The sequence below is a fragment of the Leptonychotes weddellii genome, chromosome 15 (assembly GCF_054177405.1).
Source record: "Leptonychotes weddellii isolate Sample4059 chromosome 15, ASM5417740v2, whole genome shotgun sequence".
Lineage (NCBI taxonomy): Eukaryota > Metazoa > Chordata > Mammalia > Carnivora > Phocidae > Leptonychotes > Leptonychotes weddellii.
In genome coordinates, this window is record NC_138383.1 from 19,676,098 (window position 1) to 19,683,804 (window position 7,707).

At 57.0% G+C, this 7,707-nt stretch overlaps 1 protein-coding gene across 1 annotated transcript in view; it reads left to right on the forward strand.

Moving 5' to 3' along the window:
- Positions 1–4,903: 4,903 nt before the first annotated feature.
- The window catches only part of NEUROD2 (neuronal differentiation 2), a 12,257-nt gene continuing 9,453 nt past the window's right edge, over positions 4,904–7,707 (forward strand). The window contains exon 1 of the mRNA XM_081805068.1: positions 4,904–5,010. The gene's annotated coding sequence lies outside the window, so the exon portion shown is untranslated. The remainder of the gene's footprint in view (positions 5,011–7,707) is intronic.

Consider the following 7,707-nt stretch of genomic DNA (forward strand, 5'->3'; position numbering starts at 1 on the left):
CACCCAGGCACCCCTCCTTTTTTTTTTTTTTTTTTTAAGTAAGTTCCACTCCCAGCGCAGAGCCCAATTTAGGGCTTGAACCAGGACCCTGAGATAAGACCTGAGGTCATATCAAGAGTCAGTCACCTAACCAACTGAACCACCCAGGTGCCCCCAAGATATGCATTTCTATGAGTTTTTGAGAATTTTAAACAACATATGAGTATACCATAACACAGATATAGAACATTTTCATCACCCCAAAACGTTCTCTTTTGCCCATCCAAGTCAACCTTCCCTCCCTGTTCAGTGGGTGTATCATAACTCAACACACTGTTTTGAGAAGTGTCCTTCCCACCATTTGTCTTTGCACCATCACCTGCCTGCCAGAGGGCCCAGTATACAGGAGATGCTACAGGCCGAGAGGGATGGACTGAGGAATGAATGGATGGATGAATACACAAGTCATAGAAATTGTCAACGGGTGACATATATGGAGCATTTACTCTGTGTTGGGCCCTGAGCTAGGCCTTTTATTTGTATGATCTCATTTAAGCCTCATTAGTATCATTCCATTTTACAGATTAGGCAAATGAGGCTCATTCCATTTTACAGATTAGGCAAATGACCCTTTTGCCCAGAGGGTTCACTGGGTTCACAAGAAAACAGTCTGATTCCAGAGCTCTCGCTCTTTACGGCTGCCTTTAATACATTCAAGATGGGTGAGTAGAAGATTGCTTGCGTGCACTGGACCAGGCTTCTCTGTTGCTCCGCCTTGGACCGGGTTTCTCTCCAGCCCAGTTGGGACCCACACAGGGGGACCAGAGAGGGTTGGGGAGCAGAAATCCATGTGTGGAGGCTGCCCTCTGGTGGCAGACATGAGTACAGCGGCGTCTCTGCCCTCGGGCGCCCTCAGGTAGGATGTTGTTGAAAAGAGTGAGCAAGCAGGCAGCCCACAGTGGGGGCAGCCTCAGCCCCGGGCACCTGGAGACCCCCTGCTCTGGCCACTGCCTGGTGTCCCCCGAGGTGCCAGCTGAGGCTGCTCCCGAAGATTGCCAGCTGCCGGAACCCGCCGCCTCCTACCCCCTCCACCAGCCCTCACACACACTCCGATCCCGGTCCAGTCGGCTGCTTCCATTCCCTGAAGAAGAGGCCCTAAAGTTAAAACAGCTGTTAATTTATAAACCAATTTTTCCGTGACTGCTTAATAAATCGCCAGCAGCTGCTCTGCCCCCTCCTCCTGCCCAGGCACCCGGCCCTGAGGGCTGCGTGGAGAAGCTCAGAGCCTCCTGCCTCTTCCCCTCAACTCCCCAACTTGCGCCCCATTCTCCCCGGAACTGAGCGTGTAGGGGGGGATCCCTGATGAACCCAGCTTCTCTGGGCTTTGGTGGAGTAGAGGGGAGAGGATGGATTTCCTTTCTTTCCTTTGGGCTGCAGCCCAAAGGCCATCCCTCCCAATGCCCTACACCCTCCTCCCCCGGGACTCCCAGGCTCAGAAGGTAGGTGTCAAAGGTTTTCTTAGGGCTTGGGAGTGAGGGTGTCCAGATTCCCTAAGGGAGTTCCCCTGAGACACTGGGAGGGAAAAGGACCCGGGGCTGCTCCCTGAGAGAGAGCTGGAACCTCAATTCCCTGGATCTGGGTGGTCCGCCTGACCTGCAGCGAACTGACTCCCTGACCCTGCTGTTCTGTCAAGGGAGGGCTGATAGGGGAATGCTGGGATAGCCTCCCACTCTGGGGGGATGCCCATCCCCAGGATAATGAGAAGAGGGATCTGGGCGTCCTGAGCATTCACCTTACCCAACTTGTACTAGCATGTAAAGGGCACCATGAAAATCCACATGGGGTGGAGGGCTGTGTGAATGATAGGCGGGAGGCATGTGCTTTATCTTTGCATCTGCCAGTTCCAAATGCACCCCCCCAAAAGCCTGCTGCTACTGTGATCCCTGACTCCACTGGGCAAGGGGGTCAATCTGGCCATGCCCCTGTAGCCACAGGAGCTCAGCAGGGAAGGGGGAGCAGGGTGGTAGAGCCTACCAAGTTGGGCGTTTCAAATCCTACTCTCCCGCTTACTAGCTGTGTGACCTTGAGCAAGTAACTTAACCTCTCTTTTCTTCCTCCCTGTCTCCATTGATAAAATAGGAATACTGATTATAGAATTGTGAAAATTAAACAAGTTGATGCACATCAAGTGCCTGGCACATAGTAAGCTCGTACAGAGTGATAGTGCTATATCTCCACCCCCCTGCTGGAAAGAGCAGAGACTGGATTTCTTGGGTCCCCTCAAGTAGCAAATCTTGGAGTGGAGGTGTTCGGGAGATTTCCAGAAGAAGGGGTGGGGGCAGGTAGGCGGGGTGGGGCCAAAATTAGGAAAAACAACAACAACAACAATCACCAGGATTCTGGAGTAATATCATTGTGCCTGGACTTTCTCATTCTGTTCTCCTCCCATCCCTCTAACCCCACCCCCACCCCCTGCCCCTCCAGTAGCCAGGGGCCTTCCGCAGCCTGCTTTGTGGGAAAGAAGGAACAGCCTCCACCCCTCTCCAGCTCCAGAGCCCCCACCTCTCCAGAAGAAAGTCCTCCCCACAGTCTAACTGAAATCCCTTCCTTCTCTTGTTCCCTACTCAGCAGGGGCTGCCATGACCCCATCGTGCCTCACCCCCAGTGGGATGGGAGGGGCATCTGAGAGCCTGCTCAACTACTGTCACACAGGCTGGGAGCAAACCTGGCCTTGCTACATCCTCCCTGTGTGGCCAGAGCAACTTAGTCAACCTCTCTGAGTCATGGGTTCCCCAGCTCTGGAATGGGGAAAATCCCAGAACCTACCTTCTGGGTGGTTGTGAGGGCTGGATAGGACATTGCCTATGAAGTTCTCAGCACAGGGCCTGGCTCTCAGGAGGTGCTGAGGACATGGTAGTAGAGAGAGAGGTGGCAGAGTATGGTGGCAAGAACCCAGATGCCAGAGCTGGACCACCTGCATTCAAATTCCACTTCGCTACTCGCCGCTGAGTGACCTTGGGCAAGTTGCTTGGCCTTCCGGTGCCCCTGTTTGTCCATCCATAAGATGGACAGTGTAACAGAACCTATGTCACTGGGTGGTCATGAGACATCTAGAGCTCTCAGAAAGCCTGAATTAATAGCACTGTTAGTTGCTGTTACTATTATTGGCCCCACCAGAGCATTGACCCCCTTTGGGCTTTGCCCCACTGAGGGGCTTGTTGATGGCAGAAGACTGGAAGGTAAGCATGAACCAGACTGGAGACCCTGGTACTGGGGACTGCGGCTCAGGGAAGACCTGCAGCCTCTACTAAAGTGTTCCCTCTTCTGGCATCCTCTGGCCTGGGCACGATCCCAGGGGAGGCACAACTCGCTGGCTTCCCGAGTCAATGGTCCTGCAAAGCAGCCAGACCCCTCCCTGTGCCCAGGTTCTGACTACCTCCTGGAAATAAAGCAAGGTCCCCGGGGCCCACTCAAGCTCAGGACGGCTCTGCCAGGGTGCCAGCTGGTGCCCACGGGGCGGGGCAGTAGTTTGATCATGTGGAAAGAGAAAGCTGGAGGCTTTCCTGGGTGGCCCCCTTTCCTGTGTCGCCCCCACCAGAGACATGGAAAGACTGGGGCCGAGGCCATCCTTGTAGCTCCCTTCCCCTGGGGACAGGCAAGGGGTGAGAGCTAACCTTGGCCTTTCCAGTGCCTCAGTTTACTCAGCCGTCCTGAGGATGGAGTCTTCATTTCTGTCTCCCGGGGGCCCCAAAGGCCTTGGCATTGGCCTCTCACAGCTCCTTGCCCTCTTTCCTTTCTTAAAGAAAACGAGCTCAGCCTCCTCTTTCCCGCCCGGATTCTCTCCTTTGAAGCCACCGGGGAGGACACTTAGCCCCGGAGGGGAGGGGAAAAGCCAACCCCAAGCTGGAGACCGCCAGTGCAGGGCGTGGGCTGCATCTCCAAGACCGCCCTGGGCACCAGCGCCGCCCGGGTCGCCCCGCGCTCCCCGCCCCTGCCCCTTCCCGCCGCCACTGGCCCTTTAAGAGCCTCTCCGCGCGCTGCCGTCCCGGATCAGCCAGAGAGACCATTAAAATTTTATGCAGAATGAAAATGGGCCAGGTCTCCAGCTTCCTCGCTCCCATCCAATGATTTATTACTCGCAAATACCACAGAACTAATTAGTATAGTAATTAATTAATACGCATTTGCATATTTGCATGTGCAATTAGTGCAGTGGAGTGATTACTGGGAGAATGAGGGGCCCCGGATTGTCAGATGTGAGGGGGAAGTGGCCTGGAAAAGAGTTAGTGGGAATGAACTTTGTAGGGAGCGCGAAGGCGGGGAGGGAGGGGGAGACGAGCGGGGGCGGGGGGCGCCGGGGCGCAGGGGCGCCTCGCTGGGGCGCAGAGCCGCGGCGCAGGGGAGCGCCAGGCCTGGGTCCGCCCGCGGCCGCAGGACGCTGGTCGGGGGTCGCGACCCGGGCGCCCCCGCCCCGCCCGCGGCCCCGCCCCGCCCCCGCCGCGTGGCACGGCTCCAAGCGCGCGCCTGATTGTTATGCATTGTGTTTCTTGTTGCGAGCGGAGCCGGGCGGAATGGGGCTGGCACAAGCTGTTTCCCTGCCACGCGGCGGTGGCACCTTAAAGGGGCAGCGTCCTCTTCCCGCCGCCGCCGCCCTCGCCGACCCCACCTGCTAGCCGCCCGCTGGACCCCCTTCCGGGAGGTCAGCGGCGGCCGGAGCCGGGCCGAGGACGAGAGGGCGAGCGCGGGGCCGCTCAGGAGGTGGCGCATCCCCGGGCGGGGGCGGGGGGGGGCGCGGGGCACGTGCCGAGGGAGCCTGGCGGGCAGGAAGTCAGGCTGCGAGCGGGGATTGGGCGGCTGGGGCGCGCCGGGCCCTGTGCCAGGCGCCGGGCGGGGGCGGTGAGGCGAGAACAGGGAGAAAGCCAGGAGGAGAAGGACAAGGAGGAGAAGGAGCGAGTGGCAGGGTCCCTCTGGGTGCCAGGGGCTTCCTCATAGGATGCCGCTTCGCTTCTCATCTCACACAGATTCTGTGAGGTAGGGCTCCTTATTCCCATTTCACAGACGGGAACAGAAAGGTGTGACAGGCGGCTGGTGATCAGGAGTAGAGCTGATCCAGCTGGTCCGTCCATCCCCACGTGCGCGACGTGGTGCCAAGGGCCAGAAGAGGAAGTGACAGGACATCAGGGAGGGCTTCCTGGTGGAAGAAGCCCCTCACTGAACCTGCAAGGGCAAGGAGGGCAGCTCCTGAAAGAGCTGGGGGAAGAGGGAAGCATGTTTAATGTGACGGCCTCTCCCTGTGTAGGGAAGGAGCCCCCACCCACCCGTGAGCAGACCTGTGGAGACTGTCTCTTGTGACTGGGGCCTGGACGAAGGGCAAATCCTGGGCACCAGCTCTTCCCAGGGCACCCTCCTTTTCCCTCTATCACAGGGGCTGCTGGTCCCACAGCGTGGCGAGAGTGGGACTTTCAGAGAAAGCTGGACAGTCTGTAAGTGAAAGAGAGCTCGGACCGAGAGTCCGAGCTTGGTTCAGATCCCGCGTCTGCAACGTCCTAGCTGTGTGATGTTGGCACGGCAACCTCGACCCCAACCTCTCTGTGCTTCAGCGTTCTTGTCTTTAAGTGGGGTTAATAGTAATCCTGCCTCTGAGGTCCGGGGGAGAATGAAGTAAGATAATGCACGGGAAGCCCAGTGTCTGGTACAGATAACACTCAGCATTGTCATTACGTTATTCTGGTTTACATATTACATTTTTATAGAGGGCTCTGAGGCCCCAGCGACAGGAGGACCCCAAAGCAGGAAATGGGGGTCCTAGTTTCTAGCTCCAGCTATGTCACTCATTTATTGTGTGACATCAGGCAAGTTACTCTTCCTGTCTGTGCTGTGGTTTCCTTATCTGTCAAATGGGCGTCGGTCCATGAGGCTCCTCCCCCTAGTCTCCTCCCTTCCCTCCCTGTGCCCACCCTACAGGGTAGTGAAGTAGGAAAGCAGTGGCTAAGTCTCATTCACACTGTCCTGGGCTCCACTGTCCCAGGGGCTGAGCCAGGAGGTATCTGGTTAAATAGAAACCTCCTGGCCATTTCCTCCCCCCACCATGGCCTCTTGGGGCTGTCCTCCTGTGAGCACCAGCATTGCTGCAGGTGGGAGTCCCCTATGCCCAAGGCCAGCCTCTGGTGCCCCATCCACCCATGCTGGGCTCAAGAGAGGCATCAGAAAACTGTCCAGTATCAGGTTCCCAAAAGTCTGCAGCCCAGATGTCTGGCTCTGATTTCCGCGGGGCGGGGGGGAGCCAGGAAATGCCCAAGTCGCAAGGAAGTTCTCCGCAGAGCCCACCAGGGGAAAAGAGAGCCCAGGACACACACGCTGTCCTCTGCTCTTAGCAATGCCCTTCACTACCTCATGGGGGCTACCATCCCCCATTAATCAGGACCTAACCACCCCCAAGTGCGCTTCATAAGTGGCTGTCTTTTCCGTCCTCCCGTTAGTCCTGAGGGAGGTAAGCAAGTGGGCAGGTGGCACTAGTCCCATTTTACAGATGAGGAAGCAGAGGGTTGTGGGATCTGACCAAGATCAAGACCCTGCTAAGACAGGTGCTCTTTTGGCCACCTTGAACTCCCTCTTCGTCTAACTGCCTTCCTGTGTGGACCCTTGGAACAGCAGGGGCAGGATGTCCTGACCACTCACTTGGAACACTGAGGACCAGAGCTCCAGGAACAAAGATTTTAAAAACTAAAGCTGACCAGGGGCTTGGGGCAGAATCAGCCGTATCTGGACAGGGCCGGGGGCTGAGGCAGCATTTTCATACCTGTTAGCCTTTGACACGATAGTCCTGACAGGCTGGTTTTATTGTAATTATCATGCCCATTTTACAGAGAGGAAGACTGACATGGCCTGTCAATTCCAGGGTTGGTGGGGAGGCTGAGGGCAAAGGAGGGAGGGTTTCAGGAGGGGCTTCCTGTGGGTGGGTGTTCTGCCCTCCTGCAGCCTTCAGTTCCTAGGCTGCCACTGACACCTGGTCTAACAGTGGCAGCCAGGCCTTTGGTGCCCCAACCTATTGAGGATATTCTGCGTGCCAGGCTCTGGGCCCACTTCCTGCCTTCGAGGAACGCGCTGTCAGAGGGGAGAGACCCATAAGGCAAAGGTCAATACCTTTGCCTGGGTAGAAGTGTGCAGAAAGCATTAGAGGAAACTGGGTAGGGGCATCTAACCCAGAGAGACTTCCTGAAGGAAGTGATGCTTAGGCTTAAAAGGCGAGGAAAGGGGAGAGGGCGCTGCAGACCAAAGAAACAACAGGGACAAAGACTCACAGGCAGGAGGCTTGTGAAAGCAGAAGCAGCTTTGAGCCACTGAGGGGCAGGGTTCAAGGCAGGGACAGTGTCCGTGAGAATTGGGCAGCAGCCTGGTCAGGAGTATCCCTAAGGAGTGTGGCCTGCTCCTAGGGGTTATGGGAAGCCAATGAAGATGGCTGCATACCACGTGTCAGGCAGGATGGGCAGGATGGGTAGCCTTGGTCCTGTGCGGGAAGCCTGAGGACCAAGACCCCGTGGGCAGTAGGGGCTTCACGGGGGGAGGAGAGCCTGCACAGGGCCCATAAGACAGAAGGCGTCTGAGATATTGGGGGCGGTGGCTTTGGAGAGTAGCATCAGCAAAGAGGAAAAGGCAGTGGGAGTGGAACTCAGCTTTGTCCCTGGACCTCAGCTCCCTGCCCCCCTCTGGGGAGTTGTATTTACCCAT